This window comes from Salmo salar, chromosome 12 (genome assembly GCF_965601325.2).
Source record: "Salmo salar chromosome 12, fSalSal1, whole genome shotgun sequence".
Lineage (NCBI taxonomy): Eukaryota > Metazoa > Chordata > Actinopteri > Salmoniformes > Salmonidae > Salmo > Salmo salar.
The window spans coordinates 46,711,604-46,723,754 of NC_138302.1; positions in this window are offsets into that span (position 1 = coordinate 46,711,604).

A 12,151-nucleotide genomic window follows, 5' to 3' on the forward strand; every position below is an offset into this window, starting at 1 on the left:
GAACAAAAGAATGTATGTATTGTGTAACATGATGTCCTAGGTGTGTCATCTGATGAAGATTGTCAAAGGTTAGTGCTGCATTTAGCTGTTTTTTGGTTATTTGTGATGCATGTGGTTGGTCGGAAAATTGCTATGTGGCTACTTTTAGATGTACTCCTCTAACATAATCTAATGTTTTGCTTTTGCTGTAAAGCCTTTTTGAAATCGGACAACGTGGTTCGATTCAGGAGAGGTGTATCTATAAAACGATATAACATAATCCTATATTTGAAAAAAATATATATTACATTTTGTTATGCTAATGGCGATAGGATTTTTCGCTGGATGTCGAGCCCGACCAGGGTTTACCTTTCGTAAAAACTTCCAAGAGGTGAACTGTGTTCGGTCAGTCGGAGTCGATGGCGTCTTCGCTGTTCAGCTGGGTTTCACTTTTACCAATTAGTACCGTAGGTGTTTCTTTCTGGCTCCAGCCTCAGTATTGTTAGTTGCCACACCCACTTTGATATTTGCAATGACGGATAATGGAGTCAAAAGGAATATTCAGGATGAACCGTCATCAGGCCACCACTACTGCTAGCTGCTTTATAATGATTTTTTAAAATTATTATTGTTATAGGCTACATTCACAAATTAATATAATAAAAAAAATATTATTTGTAGGTATCGTTCCCTCTTCCATAGGCCTATACTGAGGTCAAAATTACATTATGAATTTCTATACATTTATTAAATCGGTAGAATTAGGAAAAAATAAATTGCGGAGGGGTAAGAGCTGGATCCACTTCCTTTACGCCAAGCACAAGTATGCTGGCCCCAATATCTTGGGATCTAAAGTACTTATTTAGAACGTAACAAATGTTCCTACACAATTAGAAAGACAACGTTACAAGTGTACCACCACTTGACTTACAGACGACATTCCAAAATGTATTTCTATTATTCCGATTGTAATGTTATATGAAGACAAAAACCATAGCTCTAAATGTAACCTTTTGAAATGTTCCTAGGATATTTCCAAAATAACATGATATTCAGAACCTTTCATGGACTACCAAGGAACGTTTTTAAAATTCCCATGATGTCTGTATAGCAACCAGATATTTATAACCTCTATAATACTTATTAGAAACATTATGAATGTGCCTATAATGTCCCAAACGGGCTATGACAATCAGTACCTCTGGCAGACTTAAGGGGAACGTTACAAATGTCTCAGTTGGGTCCCCCGGGACAGTTGAGCTAATGTAGGCTAATGTGATTAGCATGAGGTTGTAAGTAACAGGAACATTTCCCAGGACATAGACATATCTGATGTTGGCAGAAAGCTTAAATTCTTGTTAATCTTACTGCACTGTCCAATTCACAGTAACTATTACAGTGAAAGAATACCATGCTATTGTTTGAGGAGAGTGCACAGTTATGAACTTGAAAATGTATTAATAAACCAATTAGTCATATTTGGGCAGTCTTGATTAAAAATTGAGCAGAAATGCAAAGGTTAATTGGATCAGTCTAAAACTTTGCCCATATATTGCCATCTAGTGGCCAAAATCTAAATTGCACCTTGGGTGGAATAATACATTATGGCCTTTCTCTTGCATTTCAAATATGTTTTACCAGATCTAATGTGTTATATTCTCCTAATTTAATTAATTTAACATTTCCACAAACTTCTGTGTTTCCTTTCAAATGTTATCAAGAATATATATACCCAAATCTAACTGCCTGTAGAAAGGATATGTCATTTTTGGCGAAAATTTAAAAAAGGGGGCGGATCATCGACATTGATTTGAAGTGAATTTAACAAGTGACGTCAATGAGTGATCGTGGATTCACCTGGTCAGTCTGTGTCATGTAAAAAAAAGTGTATCAAAGGCATACTAAAGTAGAAGTGTGACTGAGGAACAAAGTTAAACCATGTCCTTCTTCCTTTATTTCTGGATATCTATGCATTGGGAAGACCATGATCAATAGTATACATTTTCACACACTATCAACTGAAATTATTTTCAGTGCAATCAGCATTCAGTGTAAGAAGCTACAAGGTCCAGTGCTAAAGAGGGCTTCGACCTGTATATAAAACATCTACACTAATTGGCTAAAGAGAAATCACACTTACATAGGAGATACCCAAAAAGTGGTACGCAGTGTCAATGCTTTTTTCAATTGCATTTTTTTCAACACTATTGAAACACTACTAACACGATTGGTATAATTATGGAATTACCAGCATACATTTTTTTCATCAATTCTCGATAGAAATCATAGCTGTTCTATTTCCCCGCCTTGGCTCATAAACACATCAGCCTCGATGCTCATATTTGATTTAGTCCCCTAAATGTAATGTGTAATAAATAGGCGTGCTCATTATACAAACACCGGTGTGTGTGTGTGTGTTTGCCTTTTGCTGAGTAAACCCGGCCGAGTCTAGCAGAGGAGGAAAGAAGAGATGGAAAGATTTGCCACACAATTAACTATCAGTGTTTGTACATCATACATTTTTATTAAAGCCAGATGCAAATGAGTGAGATGATTAGGTTCTGCTCTGACAGAAACATATATTTTGAAAACCCAATACATCCAAAGCCCCATCGCAGTGCTCAATTAGGAAATTAAGGTAAGCCATCATTTATATAATCTTTATTGATCTGGATAATTTCTGAATGTTGTACGAATGCGGTATTAGATTCTTATTTTATTTAACTAGGCAAGTCAGTTAAGAATAAATTCTTATTTTCAAAGACAGCTTACCCCAGCCAAACCCTCCCCTAACCCGGACAACGCTGGGCCAATTGTGCGCTGCCCTATGGGACTCCCGATCACAGCCGGTTGTGATACAGCCCGGGATCAAACCTGGGTCTGTAGTGACACCTCTAGCACGGAGATGCAGTCCCTTACAATGCTGTGCCTCTCTGTCCCCCCGACAGTGAACATCATAGATTTAACCTGAGGAATAGACAACATTCTTGTCAGGAGTGGGGCTCTCGTAATTACAGACATGTAGAACCCATTTGGTAGTATTTCTTCAGATTACTACATTAATTCAACATTGTCCTATTACAACCTGTGAGCCAATTGTGCCAAGCAATGTTACTATGACATGTATCGCGTGTACATTATGTCGTCTAAACCCATTATCTGTGCTTTCATAACATACCAGCACTGGGTCACTAACCTTCACTTTGGTATGTAGATCTGTCATATTGTCAATGGACGAGATGTGTCGTGGTTTACCGATGCTATCATACCCTAAGGAATGAGAGCTCATTCCACCATCATTTATCGGCCAGATTCAATCCAATTAATAATTGCATTACAGTCTGAGTTATAAAACATGCTAAAGATCTGCTAATATCTTATCCTCTTCGACACCACACACAAGTATTATATCTACCATCTAGTCACCCAGTTGTTGATCCTATTTCAATTTATCAAGACTCTTAATTTACATGATATGAGCAGTTAACAAGACAGGCTAATTACCCCTCTCCCTCCTAATGACATTTCTCTTTTTGACTCAATGGTAGACGGATCAGCCTGAGAGGAATATCTCGGAAGGAGAGGACAGCTAAAATAAATAAGTCATTACGAGAGCTGCGGTGTTCAAAGCAAAGTAGCACTAGAAGAAACTTGCTCGTTTCAGTCATTTTCTGCCCTTTATTGCTGTTCCATGGATTCCTCCGGCATTTTTTTCTCAAATTAGATTTATCGATGAGTTAAAATAGGCAGTGAATCTGATTTATAACAACAAAGCCGTGGCCCATGGATTGAAGAGGTTTATCTGGTGTAAAGCCACCACATCCCCTCCCTTCGTTTTTGTGGTTCTTCAGGACAGAGCTATTTTGTGTGTGTGTTTTCTGCATGCATTCCTCTGATAAACTGGGATATGAGCCACTGGGATGGGGCCCTTGAAGAAGTTGCTGGTGAAAGAGGTGGCCATGGTGTTGCCAGCAGAATTCAAAGTGTTTACTTTACCTTAGAATGTACAGGTAGGCTGGAGTCCACCATAAACAGAGCATATTATTGTTTCAAGCAAGTGAGATGTGTTAAAAAAAGTATCAGAAGTAATTGGAATTCACATGGTGAATTTTTAGATATCAGCATATCTATTTTTTTTCATGATGGCATTCAAGACTTGCACTAATTTAGAAGCAGAATATAAATAATTGATGTGGTTGAGTCAAATTCAACATTGATTTTCTGTCACCCACTAGGCGAGAGAGGCCATCTTCCTGCTCATGAACAGAGTAAAGAGAGAGTTTTGTTAATCTGATCAAAATGAGGTTTCATTATGGAATATGACAAATTGTTGTAAAATAGTCAGAGCTTGTAATATGTTAAATCTACTGTCTATAGATGGATCGAGGCATTTCACTTTGAGATAGTCGTGCCGCTAGCGCCCCACCTCGACAACATCAGGTGAAATTGCAGAGCGCCAAATTCAAAATTCGTAAACATTCATGAAAATACAAGTGTCTTATATCGTTTAAAAGCTTAACTTCTTGTTAATCCAGCCGCTTTGTCAGATTTCAAAAAGGCTTTATGGCAAAAGCATACCATGCGATTATCTGAGGACAGCGCCCCGCATACAAAAGCATTAAACATTTTCCAAATAAGCAGAGGCGTCACGAAAATCAGAAATAGTGATAAAATAAATCACATACCTTTGAAGATCTTCCTATGTTTGCAATCCCAGGGGTCCCAGATACATAACAAATGGTCCTTTTGTTCGATAAAGTCCTTTATATCCCCAAAAAGTCAGTATAGTTGGCGCGCTTGATTCAGTAATCCACCGGTTTCCTGCGTTCAAAATGCCTACAAATGAATCTCAAAAGTTACCAATAAACTTCATCCAAACAAGTCAAACAACATTTCTAATCAATCCTCAGGTACCCTAATATGTAAATAAACTATAAAATTTAAGACGGAGAATAGTATGTTCATTACCGGAGATAAATAACGAAGTGCGTGCCCCTCCGACGCGCGCCACAATACTACAGCCAAAATGAGAGCCACCTAGAAAAACTACAAATTCTAGCTCATTTTGTGTTTTCTATCCAAAACTACCAATTATATGCATATCCTAGCTTCTGGGCCTGAGTAAAATCAGTTTACTTTGGGCACCTGTCATGAGAATTTTCAATCCCAATGATATCTACCAATCCCCGAGGTTTGTAATACCCTGGGTTTAATAATAATTAGGCAAAGACTCAGCTATTGCAAAAGGTCTGTACAGTTTATTCAGAGAACGTTCTAAAGTCCATAATACAAAGACATGCCATTTTATAACTCACTCACTCCCTACTTACGCACATACCTACACACAAACAGTAGATGGCCTACGCACATACATACACACGTACATACATACGAACAGTAGGTAGGATGTATCCTTCCCCATGGTTCTCACCACTGTTTATCACTACCAAGCTGGCAGTTCCATTCCCCCGAGATTAGAGGGACCTTGATGGGACTCCCTTTCCTGCTGTAAGTTTCTCAGAGTTCTAGCCAGGTCAGGTCATACACAGATTAATTGTTCTTAGTATTTTCTTAGTCACACACACATTTCTACTTGTCTCGACCAAACCTTATTAGACTGAAGTTTATCATTCTAATTCATTATACATGTTACAGAATCTAATAATTACTAATAGTTACGTTTGTCTAATTATTCATTATAAATGTTACGTTTGTCTAATTATTCATTATAAATGTTACATAATGTCATAATTACGTTTCAGAGTGGAATTGTTTAGTCATTACCTTTAAACATATAAATTCCCTTATCAGCACCTCAGTCATCCAAACTTCCGAATACTGCCCCCTATCCTGAAGAAGTTAAGGTGCAACCTGTTGTATTCGGAAAATGTGACAAATAAAATGTTATATAAATGACTAACAATATTTTTTTCATGCATGTACTGTATGTGTTAACTGGCAAGTCAAATCAATCCTTGCACAATAACATCTGTGTATTGACAGAGTTCAGATTATAAAACATGTATTAGCAATGTACGTCACCCTTATAAACATTTAACATTCATAATTTAATATGCCAAAAAATGCAATGAGGTTTGTCACTTGTTTACTCCATGTCAAGCTTTGGCTGTTGACATATACTTTCAAAAGTATTCAAACATTATTAATGATATATGTACAGTCAGATCCAGAATTATATGCACCGCTGATAAAGATGAGCAAAAAAGACTATGAAATAAATAAAAATACTGAGCATTTTTTGTTTAAACTAATACACTTGCTCAGAGAAATATTTTGTTTAACAAGTAATAAAAACCAAATCTAAAAAAAGATGGGGGTCAAAATGTTTTGGCTCTCCTGTTTTCAAAACTCTGGCACCCTCCCCTTGTGAGGATAATGGCACTGAGCCATTTTCTAAAATGTTTTATTTGATAACACATTGGGAGGGATGTTAGACCTTTCCTCCATACAGAATCTTTTCAAATATTTGATATCCTTCACCTGCGCTTATGGAATGAACTCTTTAATTCAAACCACAGGTTTTCAATGGGGTTCAAGTCCAGAGACTGAGATGGCCATAGTAAAATTTGTATTTTGTGGTCAATTAAAACCTGTTGGGGCTACAGGTTAGCAATGAACCCCGAGCCGGGATTGCTAACAAGGCTGGAAATTCAAAACATCAAAAATCTAATAATTTCAATTTCTCAAACAATCAACTATTTTACACAATTTAAATGATAAACATCTCCTTAATCTAACCACATTGTTCGATTTTCAAAGAGGCTTTACGGCAAAAGCATAAAGTTAGATTATGTTAGGACAGTACATAGCCACAAAAGTACAAACATCCATTTTCAATTCAAGGTCAGGTGTCACCAAAAGCAGAAACCAGCTAGAATTATGAACTAACTTTTGTCAATCTCCATCAGATGACACTCCTAGGACATTATGTTATACAATACATGCATTTTTTGTTCCATCAAGTTCATATTTATATCCAAAAACAGCATTTTACAGTAGCGTGAAATTCAGATTTTTTTCTTCTCTGAAATGCTTCCGGTGAACATAACAAAATTACTATTCGAAAACATTGGTAAATTATAATATTGTCATTCAAAGAATAATATATTATCATCTCGTAATTGCTACCGAATGGCCAGATCTCAAAATAACTTTACTGGGAAATCACATTTTGCAATAAACGGGGTGCTATGCTAAGAACAACAGGCTATACAGTTAGCATCATCTAAAATCGATAATAACATTGTAAATATCCCCTTACCTTTGATTATCTCCATCAGAAGGCAGGCATCCCAGGTCCGGAAGGCATCCCAGGTCCGGAACAAATGTGGTTTCTTTTGACAAAGTTCATAATTTATGTCCAAATAACACCAAGTACTTAGCGTTCATTATGCTCCCACAAAACGTGGTGGGGGGAGTGTAATTCACGCCGAAAAGCTAAAAGAAACCTAGTAAATAATCTATTTATGTTCGTTCAAACATGTCAAATGTTGTTTAGCATTAATCTTTTGGTCCATTTTTAACGTTAAACATCAGTAATATTTTCACACAACCTATCCTATGTCTAGATAAACAATGAAGACAAAACTCACGTTTCTCAAATTTATGCGCAGGCGCAAAAAAATGAAGTGATGACATGTCAACTTCCTTGGATTCTAATTTGCTCTCTGTTTATCATAGACGCTTCAAACAACTTTATAAAGATCGTTGACATCTAGTGGAAGCCGTAGGTGTTGCGAAATGAATCCTTTCTCACTATGGTATCTATAAAACAATGACACTAAATAGTACAGTCACAATATTCACATTTTTTTTTGATCTATTTTTCACAGGTTTTTGCCTGCAATATGAGTTTTGTTATACTTACAGACACCATTCAAACTGTTTTAGAAAATTCAGAGTGTTTTCTATCCGAATGTGTTAATAATATGCATATCCTAGCTTCTGAGTTGGTGTAGGAGGCAGTTAAAAATGGGCACATATTTTTTTCAAAATGTCTCAATACTGCCCCCGAGCCCCAACAGGTTTTAACAATTCTTTGGCGATTTTAATGTGAGCATGGGGTTATTGTCTTGTTGGAAGATCTAATTGAAGTCAAATTTCAGCCTCCTGACATGGGAACATATTTCCTGGCAATTGGTAGAGCTCATGATGCCGTTGACTTAATCTGCCACCTAAAAATAAACGTTCCCAGAACAGGCTAAATATTCACTTCCATTTTCAGAATTTGAAAAAAAACTTTGTTTTACCGGTCAGGTAACGAACTTCCAAGGAACCAAATGTGCTAGCTGGGTGTTTACCTAATTTGAAAATAAAAATCCCACATGAGTTATACTGTCACGCTTATCAACGGTGAAAGAGGACCAAAACGCAGCAGGTATGTGTATACTCATCTTCTTTATTTAACGGAAAAGAAGGAAAAACCAAACAAACACGTATACAAAAAATAAATAAACCGATGAACGACAAAATGACAGCCTTGAAGGCAACACAGCAATCCAAAGACAATCTCCCACAATTAGACAAACAAACACACCCAACTAATATAGGACTTCCAATCAAAGGCAACACCACACAGCTGCCTTCAATTGGAAGTCCACCCCAATTAACCAAACATAGACATACAACTAACTAGATAACACATAGAAATACATAAACACAGACCATAAACCAAAAACCCGGAAATACTAAATCAAACACCCTATTTTCCAAAACACCACCCCGAACCACATAAAACAAATACCCTCTGCCACGTCCTGACCAAACTACAATACCAATTAACCTTATACTGGCCAGGATGTGACAGTACCCCCCCCCCTTAAAGGTGCTAACCCCGGAAGCACCTTAACAAAAATAACCCCAAGCAACACCAAAAAATAAAATTTCCCCCCTACTAAAGGGAGGGTGGCTGTGCTACACCCCCCCTCCCCAACCCACCTATCTCTGGAGGTGGCTCCGGCTCTGGCCGTTCCAGGCTGTCGGGGCAGTCTGGCAGCTCTGGGCGGTCTGGCAGCTCGGGACAGTCTGGGCGGTCTGGCAGCTCGGGACAGTCTGGGCGGTCTGGCAGCTCGGGACGGTCTGGCAGCTCGGGACGGTCTGGCAGCTCGGGACGGTATGGCAGCTCGGGACGGTCTGGGCGGTCTGGCAGCTCGGGACGGTCTGGGCGGTCTGGCAGCTCGGGACGGTCTGGGCGGTCTGGGCAGCTCGGGACGGTCGGGGCGGTCTGGCAGCTCGGGACGGTCGGGGCGGTCTGGCAGCTCGGGACGGTCTGGGCGGTCTGGCAGCTCGGGACGGTCGGGGCGGTCTGGCAGCTCGGGACGGTCTGGGCGGTCTGGCAGCTCGGGACGGTCTGGGCGGTCTGGCAGCTCGGGGCGGTCTGGGCGGTCTGGCAGCTCGGGGCGGTCTGGGCGGTCTGGCAGCTCGGGACGGTCTGGCAGCTCGGGACGGTCTGGCAGCTCGGGACGGTCTGGCAGCTCGGGACGGTATGGCAGCTCGGGACGGTCTGGGCGGTCTGACAGCTCGGGACGGTCTGGGCGGTCTGGCAGCTCGGGACGGTCTGGGCGGTCTGGCAGCTCGGGACGGTCTGGGCGGTCTGGCAGCTCGGGACGGTCGGGGCGGTCTGGCAGCTCGGGACGGTCGGGGCGGTCTGGCAGCTCGGGACGGTCGGGGCGGTCTGGCAGCTCGGGACGGTCGGGGCGGTCTGGCAGCTCGGGACGGTCGGGGCGGTCTGGCAGCTCGGGACGGTCTGGGCGGTCTGGCAGCTCGGGACGGTCTGGGCGGTCTGGCAGCTCGGGGCGGTCTGGGCGGTCTGGCAGCTCGGGACGGTCTGGGCGGTCTGGCAGCTCGGGACGGTCTGGGCGGTCTGGCAGCTCGGGACGGTCTGGGCGGTCTGGCAGCTCGGGACGGTCTGGGCGGTCTGGCAGCTCGGGACGGTCTGGGCGGTCTGGCAGCTCGGGACGGTCTGGGCGGTCTGGCCGCTCCGGCAGTTCAGGGCGGTCGGGCCGCTCCGGCAGTTCTGACGACTGTTGACTGGCGGGCAGCTCTGACGACTGTTGACTGGCGGGCAGCTCTGACGACTGTTGACTGGCGGGCAGCTCTGACGACTGTTGACTGGCGGGCAGCTCTGACGACTGTTGACTGGCGGGCAGCTCTGACGACTGTTGACTGGCGGGCAGCTCTGACGACTGTTGACTGGCGGGCAGCTCTGACGACTGTTGACTGGCGGGCAGCTCTGACGACTGTTGACTGGCGAGGCTGGGTTTACGTACTTGAAGGCTAGTGCGGGGAGCGGGAACAGGACGAGTCGGACTGGGTTGACGCACTTCCGGGTCCGCACGAGAGACAGGAGCTGGAAACCCAGGGCTATGGAGGCGCACAGTCGGTCTTGATCTTACCTCCTGCACAACCCGTCTTGGCTGGATGGAACTAGTAGCCCTGTACGAGCGGGGTGCTTGTACAGGGCAGACTGGGCTGTGCAGGGGCCTGATGGTAGCCGTGCGTAGAGCGGGAGTTGGGTAGCCTGGTCCTCGGAGGCGTACCGGCGACCAGATGCGCTGCGCAGGCATCCTCCTACCAGGCTGGATGCCCGCTCTAGCACGGCACCTGCGAGGGGCTGGAATAACGCACACCGGACTGTGCGTGCGTATGGGTGAGAGAGTGCGCTCCTCAGTGAAACATGGCGCTCTCCACCCCATACGCTCCTCCATATAACCACGGGTAGCTGGCTTCCAGCTCTTCCTAGGCCTAGCCAAACTACCCGTGTGCCCCCCCAAAATGTTTTATTGGGGGTGCCTCTCATGCTTCTCCCTCAGCGCATCCATGGCCTCGTACCTCCGCCTCTCTGCCTTGGCTGCCTCAATTTCCCACTGCGGGCGGCGATAATCCCCAGCCTGGTGCCAAGGTCCGGCCCCGTCCAGAACTTCCTCCCAGGTCCATTTCTCCCTCCAGTCCAACTCGAAGTCCCTCTGCTCCTTCCTCTGCTGCTTGGTCCTTAGTTGGTGGGAGATTCTGTCACGCTTATCGACGGTGAAGGAGGACCAAAACGCAGCAGGTATGTGTATACTCATCTTCTTTATTTAACGGAAAAGAAGGAAAAACCAAACAAACACGTATACAAAAAATAAACAAACCGATGAACGACAAAATGACAGCCTTGAAGGCAACATAGCAATCCAAAGACAATCTCCCACAATTAGACAAACAAACACACCCAACTAATATAGGACTTCCAATTAAAGGCAACACCACACAGCTGCCTTCAATTGGAAGTCCACCCCAATTAACCAAACATAGACATACAACTAACTAGATAACACATAGAAATACATAAACACAGACCATAAACCAAAAACCCGGAAATACTAAATCAAACACCCTATTTTCCAAAACACCACCCCGAACCACATAAAACAAATACCCTCTGCCACGTCCTGACCAAACTACAATACCAATTAACCTTATACTGGCCAGGACGTGACATATACATTATTTCCACATAATGTGTGGCATTTTTGGCGTACGTGCACAACTTTTATTTTGACATGAGGTAAACAGAGAAGTAGTGGGTCTACAGACATATTGAAATTCTGTTTGATAATAAGATCCTTTAGATATTTTGTCTCAAATTCCCCCCGTCATAATGACCAACTGTCCTGCCCATCGGCACAGTAAAATTCAATTATATTACAACCAAATACAATTTAAAAGTAACGCATGTAAATAGACCCGCATTGCTAAAAGCACCTAGAGGACTGGGTGTTACTGTCTTTCGCTGACGCGATTAACACTAAAAGTTTGAAAGAGTGTCTCTGAGATTGGACTGGAATAAATGCATTTTGCATTCTCCTTTTCAGACAAAAAAGCTATTTAGGGTATACTGTGATCAGCAAGCTGGCAATATTAAACAGTTGAGTATAACAATAGGCCAAGAGGAGGTTTTGTGTTGCATTGACATTTTGGAAAGCTATCCATATATAGTATTCACAACACATCAGGAGAAGATAATTACTGTGCATTTTAAGTAATTTCTCTTTTGTTTTCGTTTTATGTTTCTTGGGGATGGAATTTTGAGGATTGTTCAAAACTGCTATGTTTACAAGGCACCAGAACCAAATACGCAACACCCTTAATACTTCTCATTTAACACTCAACC